This window comes from Elephas maximus, chromosome 1 (assembly GCF_024166365.1).
Source record: "Elephas maximus indicus isolate mEleMax1 chromosome 1, mEleMax1 primary haplotype, whole genome shotgun sequence".
Lineage (NCBI taxonomy): Eukaryota > Metazoa > Chordata > Mammalia > Proboscidea > Elephantidae > Elephas > Elephas maximus.
Genome location: NC_064819.1, coordinates 195,995,769 through 196,009,088, shown reverse-complemented (window position 1 = coordinate 196,009,088; position 13,320 = coordinate 195,995,769). Strand labels below are relative to the sequence as shown.

Below are 13,320 nucleotides of genomic sequence, written 5' to 3'. Positions count from 1 at the left end.
ATAACACATGTCTTCATTTTGTTTTATGTGCAAAAAGATGTAAAAATGTCTTGGCAGAATCCTGTGTGAGAATGTGAGCATCTGCCCACATTCTGCCTATCTTAGAATTGTTATCTTTAACAGCTCTATTGAAAAACATAATCAATAAAATTGCAGGCAGTATCAGATCATTACAGTATCAACAACTTCAGTACCACTCTAAAGATTTGGGGGCATTCAGCTTCATTTCTACTGAAGGTCTTTGTCTTTTGAAAACCGCCTGCTGGCTGCCTGGAAAGATGTGTCGTTATACCATGATGTGTAGGTCGTTTATTCATTTGTGGTTCTACGGTGTGTGCAAGGAGTGCATTCTGGCCTGGCAGATGTTGTGCTAGCTGCTTGGGGAAACAAAGCAATTAGCAAAACAAAGAGATGCTGTGTTTACTCTACATATTCAGGAATGATAGCAGCCTCGGGCTTTGAGTATGTGGATATGGAAATACTTTTAATTCTACATTTCAATGATTGCGTTCTTATTGTATACTGGGGAAATTCAGTTAGGATCACCAAACTCATCTTCGGAAAAAGACAAAAAAAAAAAAAAAAAAGCAAAAACACTGGAATTTTCTTTTCTAGAAAAACCATTTTGAGGAGTCATTAACTAATCGAATAACTATTTCCAAATAATGTTGGTAAGTAGGCTGCAATGAATGTGGAGGGTGCCTTTGGCTTCTTCTGTTCAACATATTTTATCACTGAGTTGGATGATATAAGAGATGGAATTGCCATTTTTAGTGAACATTACAAGGGCCAGACATGTGGCCACCAGACATACTCCTGCCAAATCACTGAAAGCTCTGAGTATGTTACCTTATGTGGTAAAAGGGTCTTTACTGATGTAATTAATAATTTAAGGTCCTGAAGATGGGGAGGTTGTCCTGGATTATGCAGACTAAAATCAAACAAACAAAAACCATTGCTGATGAATAGATTGCAACTCCTGGCGACCTCATCTGTTTCAGAGTAGAACTGTGCTTACTAGGGTTTTCAGTGGCTGTAATCTCACAGCCTTTCAATTAGTAGTCAAACACAAACCATTTGTGCCACCCAGGGACCACCAGATTAAGAAGGTAGTCCAGTTTAATCACATGACTCCTTAAGACAGTGTTCCCTAGCTGAGGTCAGGGGAAGATGTGACTACAAAAGCATGATCAGAGAGATGCATCATTATTGGCTTTGAGACTAGAGGAAGGGATTCATGAACTAAGGAATGAAGATGAACTGTAGAACCAGGAAAAGGCAAGGAAACAGATTCTTTCCTAGAGCCTCTAGAAAGGACTGTAATTTGCCCACATCTTGATTTTAGCCATCAAGACCCACATCAAAATTCAGACCTACAGAAATGTAAAATAATATATTTGTATGATTTAAGTCATCAAGTTTGGACTGATTTGATACAGCAACAATAGACAACTAACACAGAACATAAAGTTGGTAGAGATAAGTAAAAACTTTAGAATGCAAAATCAATACATGTTTGAACCCATTTATTTGCCAATGACAAAAGTGTTTTTGTTGTTGCTACTTTATTTTTAATGAACTTACTAATTCATGGACCCATGGGGAATCTAAGGGTAAAGTTAAGGTTCGGTGACAGCTGGAACTGAAATCTTGAACATGGTGTCCACTTTTCATTACACATTGGCTATATTTTGCAGGCTACTTTTGTTCACATGAGTGGCCCTACTGCTGACAGTTCCTGTATCTCACATCTCTTAGTTTTATCACTAGAGAAGAATGGAATATCTTTGTCTGTTTCCAATTTTAAAAAGGGAAGGATCTTAATTGGATCACATGCCCAGCTCCTGACTCAATCAACTCACGGGCAGCCCCAACTAGAGACATGATTGGTGTAGAAGGATAGCCAGGCCATTTGCCTCAATAATATAGATACTGGAAATGCACTATTTTACAATCAGGAAAAAAGAAACAAAAAACCATAAACCACTAAGAAGTCAATAATAGGGAAAAGTAGTTTGAAGTTAAAAAATACCATTTGACAGAAGGTCATATAAAAATGATTCCAGTGTTTTATTAAGAAAGTGAAAACCACCATATTATGTGTAGGCTTCGAATACAAAGCTAATACAGCCTTTGACTAAATTTGTAGACACATAATTTCAAATCAAGTTAATAATTCCTAATTGCTTGTTCACTGATTAGATCCTACCTAGGTTGTCTTGTTCAGTTCTGAGTCTTATCTCTAAAGAAAAACAACAACTAACTGAAGTTTGTTAAGAGACGTTCAGATACCAAGGTGTTAAGAGATATTTGGTAAGAGGTCCTGAGCCATATTCATTGGAGGAATGGCTGAAAGAACTGAGTGATAGTCTAAATTTGAAAGATTTAGGTGATATTAGCTATTTTGTACATTTAAAGAGCTGCTTTTCGGAAAAGACTGCAGACTTATGTTCCAATACAACAGAAAGAAGAACTAGGTCACCAGTCGGAAGTCAAAGGGAGAATAACTTTGGTGTAACATTTTGGAATAGACTTCTTGTCCCTGAAAAGGTTAGAGTAGAAGCCAGAGAACTATAGGTGAATGAGGAAACCATAGATTAGGGGATACCTCCTTTGGTTGACAGTTTATCAGTTGAGAGAGATCTATGATTCTTTTGTTTTTCTAATTAATTCCATCAATTCTAGTGTGATGGGAAAAGCACTATATTTTCTCTGAAATAACTTTAAAATGTCAGAAGGTGCTATAATTTACCTGTGTTAGACCTTCTCATTTTCAACAATTTTTTTTTTCCACCATCAAGATAGGAATCTGCTTAATGGATCATTTTGGGGCCATAAACTAAAGCTTTCTCAGTTTCTACATAATCTGCTCAAGAAAAGTCTTGCAATCAACTTTTTTTTTTTATCACAATGTCATCCTTTCACATATTTCCTTTATGTTCTTTCTGATATTAATGTTAAAGCTCATCTACCATGAATGTTTTTGAAGTAATTGCAGAGAACATTTTCTATACTTTTGAGACAGGAAGCAGCCATTAAAAGCAAGTCTCTAAGATTTTGGATTGTGTATGGAGTATTGCTTTAAATTCAGAGAACGATTTTTAAGGGGTATCTGGAGATTAAATATTCTAACACAGTTGTTGTTGTTAGGTGCTGTCGAGTCAGTTCCAACTCTTAGCAACCCTATGTACAACAAAACAAAACACTGCCCGGTCCTGCACCATCCTCAAATCCTTGTTATGCTTGAGCCCATTGTTGCAGCCACTGTGTGAATCCATCTTGTTGAGGGTCTTCTTCTTTTTCACTGACCCTCTACTTTACCAAGCATGATGTCCTTCTCCAGGGACTGATTCCTCCTGGTAACATGTCCAAAGTATGTGAGATGTAGGCTTGCCATCCTTGCTTCTAAGGAGCATTCTGGTTGTACTTCTTCTAAGATAGATTTGTTCGTTCTTTGGCAGCCCATGATATATTCTTTATTCTTCACCAACACCGCAATTCAAAGACATCAATTCTTCTTTGGTCTTCCTTATTCATTGTCCAGCTTTTGCATGCATATGAAGTGATTGAAAATACCATGGCTTGGGGCAGGCACACCTTAATCTTTAAGGTGATGTCTTTGCTTTTCAACACTTTAAAGAGTTTCTTGCAGCAGCAGATTTGCCCAGTGCAATGTGCTGTTTGATTTCTTGACAGCTGCTTCCATGGGTATTGATTGTGGATCCAAATAAAATGAAATCCTTGACAACTTCAACCTTTTCTGCATTTATTATGGTGTCGCTTATTGGTCCAGTTGTGAGGATTTTTGTTTTTCTTTATGTTGAGGTGTAATCCATACTGAAGTATGTAGTCTTTGATCTTCATCAGTAAGTGCTTCAAGTCCTCTTCACTTTCAGCAAGCAAGGTTGTATCATCAGCATAATGCAGGTTGTTAATGAGACTTCCTCCAATCTTGATGCCCATTCTTCTTAGAGTCTAGCTTGTCAGATTATTGGCTTAGCATACAGATTGAATAGTTATGGTGAAAGGACACAACCCTAAAGCACACTTTTCCTGCCTTGAACCCATGCAGTATCCCCTTGTTCTATTCGAATGACTGCCTCTTGATCTATGTATGGAGTCCTCATTAGCACAATTAAGTGTTCTGGAATTCTCATTCTCCCAAATGTTAGCCATAATTTGTTATAATCCACAATTCGAATGCCTTTGCATAGTCAGTAAAACACAGGTAAACATGTTTCTGGTGTTCTCTGCTTTGGGCCAAGATCTATCTGACATCAGCAATGATATCCCTGGTTCCACTCCCTCTTCTGAATCCAGCTTGAATTTCTGGCAGTTCCCTATCAATATACTGCTGCAGCCATTTTTGAATGATCTTCAGCAAAATTTTACTTGTGTGTGATATTAATGATATTGTTCAATAATTTCCACATTCGGTTGGGTCACCTTTCTTGGGTATAAGCATAAATATGGATTGCTTCCAGTTGGTTGGCCAGGTAGCCATCTTCCAAATTTCTTGAGTATAGGCATAAATATGGATTGCTTCCAGTTGGTTGGCCAGGTAGCCATGTTCCAAATTTCTTGATATAGAAGAGCGAGCACTTCCAGGGCTGCATCAGTTGGTTGAAACATCTCAGTTGATATTCCCTCAATTCCTGAAGCCTTGTTTTTCACCAATGCTTTCAACTTGGACTTCTTTCTTCAGTACTATAGGATCCTGATCATATGTTATCTCCTGAGATGGTTGAACCTCAACCAGTTCTTTCTGGCATAGTGACTGTGTTTTCCTTCCATCTTCTTTTGATGCTTCCTGCATCATTTAGTATTTTCCCTATAGAATCTTTCACTATTGCAACGTGAGGTTTGGATTTTTTTCTTCAGTTCTTTCAGCTTGAGAAACGCTGAGCGTGTTCTTCCCTTTTGGTTTTCTATCTCCAGGTCTTTGCACATGTCATCATAATACATTACTTTGTTTTCTCGAGCTGCCCTTTGAAAAATCTTTTGTTCAGCTCTTCTGCTTCATCATTTCTTCTTTTTGCTTTAGCTGCTTGATGTTCAAGAGCAAATTTCAGAGTATCTTCTGACATCCAATTTGGTCTTTTTTTTTCTTTCCTTTCTTTTTAATGACGTCTTGCTTTCCCCATTTATGATGTCCTTGATGTCATTCCACAACTTATCTGATCTTCCATCACTGGTGTTGAAAGGGTCAAAACTATCCTTGAGATGGTCTCTAAATTCAGGTGGGATATACTGAAGGTCGTACTTTGGCTTTGTGGACTTATTGTAATATTCTTCAGTTTCAACATGAACTTGCGTTTGAGCAATTGATGATCTGTTCTGCAGTCATTCCCTGGCCTTGTTCTGTCTGGTGATATTGAGCTTTTCCATCGTCTCTTTCCATAGATGTAGTCTGTTTGATTCCTGTGTATTCCATCTGGCGAGGTCCACGTGTATGGTTGCCGTTTACGTTGGTGAAAAAGGGTATTTGCAATGAAGAAGAAATTGGCCTTGCAAAATTCTATCATGTGATCTCTGGCATCATTTCTATCACTAAGGCTGTATTTTCCAACTACCAATCCTTCTTCTTTGTTTCCAACTTTTGAATTCCAATCTCCAGTAATTACCAATGCATCCTGATTGCATTTTCCATCAATTTCAGACTGTAGATGTTGGTAAAAATCTTCTGTTTCTTCATCTTTAGCCTTAGTGGTTGGTGCATAAATTTGAATGATAATCCTATTATCTGTTCTTCCTTGTAGACATATAGATATTATCCTGTCACTGACAGCATTGTCCTTCAGGATAGATCTCGAAATGTTCTTTCTGATGATGAATGCAACACCATTCCTCTTTAAGTTGTTCATTCTAGGCATAGTAGACCATATGATTGTCCAATTCAAAATGGCCAATACCTGTCCATTTCAGCTCACTAACACCTAAGATATCAATGTTCAAACACATTTAGCTCTACAATGCCTTATTACATGCTTAGAGGAGAGTATAAGATGCTTCATTATGTGAGTTTACTTTTGCCTTTGCAATGGGTCATGAACTTTACCAGATCATTTCTTGCATTGTTAAATTACAGGACAGATGTATGAACAGTCTAAGAGAAAAAAACTACAATGCACTTAGTATTAGCCAAATTCAGCTACAGCAGATATTGATTGTCAGCTGTGAACCTTAGGAGTTAATCTAAGAAGTTTGGAAATTAAGACTATATGAGGACAGGCTATAGGAACCCTTAGGATATGTAGAATTGTTTTCCAAGGAAAGATCGCTAAGTGTTCTCTCGCTATAACAAAACCTAAATATAAAATGAATTGCAGTAGAAACTTGAGAAATATAATTTAGGTATGGGCAGGTGGGTGCAGATTGGGGAATGGATACAAAGGAAGATGACAGCCACTTCAAGAACTATGATCTTCTACACTGAAGGATTTTGTTGTTGTTTTTTAAATGTGATTAAAAAAAAAAAAACCAAACCTGCTGCCGTTGAGTCAATTCTGACTTATAACGACCCTATGGGGCAGAGAAGAACTGCCCCATAGAGTTTCCAAGGAGCCCCTGGTGGATTCAAACTGCTGACATTTTGGTTAGCAGCAGTAGCGCTTAACCACTACACCACCAGGGTTTCCTTAAATGTGATAGATAGCCAAATATTTACAAAATGTATAGGATCTTAACAAAGGGATGGGGACCTACCAAATGATCCCTCAAAATTCCCTTTAAGTTTATGATATAATGTAGAAGTTGTATCTTTTCATTCGTATTCTTAATCAGATGAAGACAATATTATTAAGTGATTTTAAACATGAAGCTGGGCCTAAAGTGGTATTCTAAATAAAAATGTTGTGGGGTAGACTCTCCTTTTCCAAAGATTAGTTTCTAGTTCAGAAGTAGTTTCAAATAGTTTGAAAGAACATATACTCACTGGGGTTTTTCCCTGTCCTGGATATATATGACTATGACTCCTGAGTGCCACATAGGAGAAATGTAACTTCTGTATTCTGATGAAAAGACCTATAACCAGATAGAAAAACAAACCTTTGGTTGAAAGATGAGATATTCTACTTCTTCAGAGACTACAGCTGGGACCAGAAATCTTGCGTTTCACTAACTCTGTTTGGCCATTTAATGCCCAAGTGTCCACTTTGCTGCCAGAATTTCTAGATTTCTGTCAGACAAGAACACCCAAAGGAGACATTAAAGCAAAGAGCAAGGGAGGCAGTGATGGCAAGGTACTGTGAAATGAGCAAAAAACTAACAAACAAAAAATCCTGTACCAGAATTAGAGTGAGGCCTGAAAAAGGCAGAAAGAAAGCAATAGGTCCTGAGAGGTACAGGGAGAACACTTCAACAGCTGCCACTGGAGCTAAGAAGTCACTTCTGATCTGATGTGACAGAGTAGCTGCAAAGTGTAAAGAAGCCCTCTCGCCTAGTTTAAATCTGGATCATTAGAGAATAGTATTATAGCCACTTGTTAGCCATCTAGAGGGTTTGGGCACAAATGATGGGACTTGTTTTTTGTTAACTTGATGCTGTGTAAACACATTGAGAATGTTTGAATTTGTGTCTGATTCTGCTCCTCTGAAGACTGCGATATATCTATTTCTGGTTTCCCTCTTGGTCTAACATAGAAGCTGTAGGTCGGTTTTCCCCGTGAATAGGGAAGAATTACCGCAATTTCCAAAGAACATAGGCAATGAAGGCGGAACATGGACCTATTTTAAAATGGGGTTATTGAATCTAGGTAATCAGAAAAAAATAAAGGGGACTTCTTATGACCTTTCTTTCTCAAATTCACTCATTTTAACTGAGACACAATTTTAGCATATATCTGAGCTGGTCTCAGTGCAGCACACATACAGATTGATAAACCATGGTTTCTGCATTGCCTGAGTTTTGCAGTGCAGTGAATGGCACGAGCCTGTGCACAACCAAGTATAATAGAAAACAAGTGAAAAGGCTAGGAAGGACAGCAAAATGAATAAGGGAAATGCTGAGTTGAAAATTAGCCAAACTAGAATTCCAACTGAAACCTCGAGAGCAGAGACCTGTGCCCAAAAGGATGCGCACAGTATTTAAGTCCTTCCTGTGCTTCTAGGAAGTGGGAGAGTAATTTGAACTTTTAAAGTTTTGCTGTAGGCATAGAAAGTCCTATGTTGACACTTGTAGTTAGATAACTGAAAATTGGTATAAATGAATTTAAATTGAAAAAGAATTAGTTAAAGTGACATTAGGAGACATTGCCTGATTTTAAGGGAATTTCAACAAAAAAACGGACAAAGTATCAAACTAATGATAAAATATTAATTTTCTCTAGAGAGTTTATAGCTGAAGAACATGATTTTAATTCTGAGATGATGGAAGCACACTCCTACTTGGAAATATCTGAAAGAACCAAAACTTTGGCCCTCATTGAACTTTCAAATAACTGGGGTAGTTCCAATCCAGAGAGTGATGGAAACATTCGTTAACATTCTCACCCCACCTTCCCCTTACTCTGTGGAATCACCACCTAAAATACCATCAAATATGCAGTTAGCATATTTTCAATGTTAGCGAGTGATCATATGCATATATGTATATATGTGTGTGGAACTTTTTAGCTGCATGAAAATGTGAAATTTAATTTTTTTTTTACATTTTTCCCAGTAGATTGGCAAAATCATTGAATGAAAGTTGGGGTAAATTAGTTCACATTAGATTTCTGACTTTCAAAAAAATTGGAATAGTTTTCATTTTCTCAAGTGTTCATGACTTAGAAATCCCTGTTTTGGAATAACCAGCAATAACAGAAGAATCGGCAGTTTGGAATATTCAAGGTAGAGTATGTATGAAGTCAAGAAATTGAAATTGACTAAGTCCTATATTCCCTATGGGGATTTTAGTGCTCATCATCAGTGAGTTCAGTGTGGGCTCACTAGATATTTAAGTTCTATTCTTTAAGCTCACTACTCTTATTTTTGTTTTTTAAATTAAAAAAAAAATCAAGAGTAGCTGGAAAAAAAACAAAGATAAGTTCCAGCAGGCTTTGCCGTTTTCTGAGCTGATTTATCTGAATTTTCCATTGCTGTATTTATCAGTTCAGAATTTATTTTCAAATAAAACCTTGCCTAGAAATAAATTGATAAGACATAAGCCACATATCTGAGCAAATGAGTTTTGCTACAACTCCCCAGTTCCTAGCAAGCCAACCATTACTTTTAATCTTTTGGTGGTGTTTTCCTTGATGTCACACCTACATCAATGAAAATCTTTATAATTTGCTTCCCAAACAAAATTTCTTGGGTAAATGTTAAGAGAGAAAATGAACGTAAGATGGCTGTGACGGAATTCATAATGATAAGATTCCAAAAATCAGTATTTTTTTTTTCAAATTTTGAAAAGTAGAAATCTTAAGAAAAATGTCTATCTTAGAAATAGAAAAGATAAGTGAAAGTGAACTTTGAATTTAAGATGCCATATGGTCCCTGAATACTCTAAAAATAATAAAGAAGTGACTCATACAAATCTATTATTTAAGGAAAAACTCTCAGCTGCTCTTTTATACCAGTGATCATTTTTTTTCATATACCTTGTCCAAAATATATTTTCAATATGACCCTGATGTTTTAGAAAACCTGTGCCCAGTACTTAGTTACCTAGATATACTTCTAATAGAACAAGTTGCTTTCAGGGGCTTTGCAAGATATGCTGTTTTTAAGATGTTGTTAAGTTGTTAGTTGTCCTCGAGTTGGCTCTGAGTAGAATGAAACACTGCCCAGTCCTGCGCTATCCTCACAATCTTTGTTATGCTCAAGCCGATTGTTGCAGCCACTGTGTCAATCCATCTCATTGAGGATCTTCCTCTTTTTTGCTGACTTTCTGCTTTACCAGCATGATGCCCTTCTTGAGGGGCCGGTCCCTCATGATATCTACTGCTGCTATAACAGAAATTCCGTAAGTGGATGGCTTTAACAAACAGAAGTCTATTCTCTCGCAGTCTACTAGGCTAGAAGTCCAAATTCAGGGTGCCAGCTCCAGGGGAAGAAAGGTCCTTGTCATCAATCTTCCCCTGGTGCAGTAGCTTCTCAAGCACAGGGACCACGGATCCAAAGGACATGCGCTCCTGGTTTTTCTTGCTTGGTGGTAATGAGGTCCCTGTGTCTCTCTGCTCACTACTCTCTTTTATATCGCAAAAGAGATTGATTTAAGACAACCTAATTTTGTAGATTGAGTCCTGCCTCATTAACATAACTGTTGCTAATCCCACCTCATTAACTTCATAGAGGTAGGATTTACAACACGTAGGAAAATCACATCAGATGATGAAAATCACATAATACTGGGAATCATGACCTAGCCAAGTTGGCACATATTTTGGGGAGGCCACAATTCAATCCATGACAGTGTCCAAACTACATGAGACAAGTCTCACCATTGTCACTTTCAAGGAGCACTCTGACTGTATTTCTTCTAAGACAGACTTTTCGTTCTTCTGGCAGTCCATGGTATATTCAATATTCTTTGCCAAGACCATAATTCAAAGACGTTAATTCTTCTTCTGTTTTCCTTTTCATTGTCCAGGCTTCGCATGCATGTGAGGCAATTGAAAAAGATCATGGCTCGGGTGAGTTGCAGTGATTTAAGAGCTTGGCTGCTAACCAAAAGGTCGGCAGTTCAAATCTACCAGCTGCTCCTTGGAAACCCTATAGGGGAGTCCTACCCTGACCTATAGGGTTGCTATGAATTGGAATTGACTGGATGGCAACAGGTTTGTTGTTTTTTATTTTTGGGTCAGGTGCACCTTAGTTTCAAAGTGACACCGTTGCTTAAAGAAGGTTCTAAAGAGGTCTCTTGCAATAGATTTGCCCAAGGCAACATGTTGTTTGATTTCCTGACTGCTCCTTCTATAGGCGCATTTAAGATATTTACCATGAACCAATTACATTTTAGATTTGATAAGAAGAGAAAAAAAAAGAGGATAGTCTATAAAATCAGCAGGCTATCAACTACAAAACCAGCCAAATAGGAATCAATTTGTGGATAAAAAGCCATAAGAACTATAGATAATTCTATACGCCCCACATTTTAATAAATCCGTTGTTATTTATACAGACACAAAACTGAAAAGGGCTGATTGTAAGCTTATGGAGTTATACAATATATAGAAAACAAATACCTGCTCTCTTAGTGTATCTGAAGAGATAAGAATGCTCTTCTAACTTGTGACGTTACGCCCATTTAGATCACTGAACGTTATGTACAATTTGTCCTCAGTAAAATTTTGTTGTCGTTATCAAATATTTTACAAATCCTAATTAATTTTTTTTAAGTGCCCAATTGTCACTTGTAAAACAGAATAAAATACAAAGTCATGTGAGCTGTCAATTGTTATCCAAGGTATTTTTCTTTTCATTGGCTCTGGTTCCAGCTTATCTTCTGTACTCACTTATGCATTTCCCATCATATTAGACTATTTCCCCAGCACGTAGACTGTCAGGCATCCCGTGTTAAATAAAATATCCTAAGATCTGTGTTCTAGGCTGATCTCAACCTTCTGTAATAAGAACAACAGTGGGCCATTACTGAGCTCTTCCGCTGTCGCTGGTGCTGTGCTAGATGCTTACATGTATTATCATTTTATTCAGTTCTCCACACAGCTCAGTTGGCACTATTATTATCCCAGCTTGGCAGATGAGATAACTGAGGCTGAGGTATGTCTTGTGTCATGGTCACCAGTGATTCCAGATCGCCAAATCTTATGGTCAATCCTCAGTCCTCAGATAATTTGTATACTAAATTGGAAATGGCTCAGTCAAACTTTCCTATTTTTTTGAAATACTTTCTTTGTCTTCTGGAACTTCAAGCCCTTCTGCTTTCCTCACACTGCAGGGCTTGCAGTTTCTCTGCCTTTTTCTTGCTGGCTTTTCCTCAGGTTTTCTTTAACACTAAATGTCTAATTGCCTTAGAGCTCAATCCTCAATTTCTTCTCTATCGATACTCCCTTCTTAAATTCTTATCCATACTTACAGACTCTGCTTCTTTAGGCCTGGGAAAATATCTTTGCATTAGCTTCCTTAGTGTTTAGTAAAGTTGCTGGTGCATAGCAGTCAATCAATAAATGTTTAAGGAAGAAAGAAAGGAAAGAAATGAGATAGGAAGGGAGGGAGGGAGGAAATTCATTTATTTACTTATTTATTTCTAAATCAATTCTGATGCATTCTATATATTAAAAAGTGTCCGTAATTTTGTTATGTTTTGAATAAGTATTTCCAGACTACTGATTCTTTTCTACTTATTTATTTACTAGACATACTCATAAAACCTACTCGTTGCCGTCAAGTCAATTCTGACTCATAGCGACCCTATAGGACAGATTATAACTTCCTCATAGGGTTCCACGAAGTAGCTGGTGGATTCGAACTGCCAACCTTCTGGTTAGCAGCCAAGCTCTTAACCACTGCACCACCAGGGCTCCTACTAGGTATACAGAAGCATTAAATTTCTATGAGCCAAATCTGTTTATCTTTTCTTCTATGCTTATTTCCATTACTTTTAAATTTATACCCACTCTTTATTTTTTTTATTTTAGTGATCTATAGGGTCGCTATGAGTCAGAATCAACTCGACAGCAGTGGGTTTTTTTGAGGGAGTTCTAGTGATCTCATGAGTCAGAATCGACGCGACGGCAGTGGGTGGGTTGGAGTGATCTCATACATGTTTGATTCTATTTGTTTTCCTTATTAAGTGCCGTCAAGTCTGTTCCAACTCGTAGTGACCCTATGCAAAACAGAATGAAACACTGCCTGGTTCTGTGCCATCCTCACAATCTTTGTTATGCTCAACCCATTGTTGGGGCCACTGTGCCATCTTGTTGAAGATCTTCCTCTTTTTCAGGGACCCTCTGCTTTATGAAGCATCATGTCTTTCTCCAGGGACTGATCCCTCTAGATAACATGCCCAAAGCGTGTGAGACAGTCTTACCATTATTGCGTCTACTTGTACTTCTTCCAAGACAGATTTATTCGTTCTTCTGGCAGTCCATGGTATATTCAATATTCTTTGCCAACACCACAACTCAAAGGTGTCAGTTCTTCTTCAGTCTTCCTCATTCATTGTCCATCTTTCACATGCATACGAGGCTATTGAAAACACCATGGCTTGGGTCAGGTGCATCTTAGACCTTAAAGTGACATCTTTGCTTTCTAATACTTTAAAGAGGTCTCTTGCAGCTGATTTACCCAATGCAATGGGTCATTTGATTTCTTAAGTGCTGCTACCATAGGTATTGATTGTGGATCCAAGTAAAATAAAATCCTTGACAACTTCAAT

General features: G+C 37.6%; 1 protein-coding gene across 1 annotated transcript in view; it reads left to right on the top strand.

The window, feature by feature from the left end:
- THEMIS (thymocyte selection associated) overlaps positions 1 to 13,320 on the top strand; it is a 211,365-nt gene that overhangs the window by 95,957 nt on the left and 102,088 nt on the right. The gene's annotated exons all lie outside the window — the stretch shown is intronic.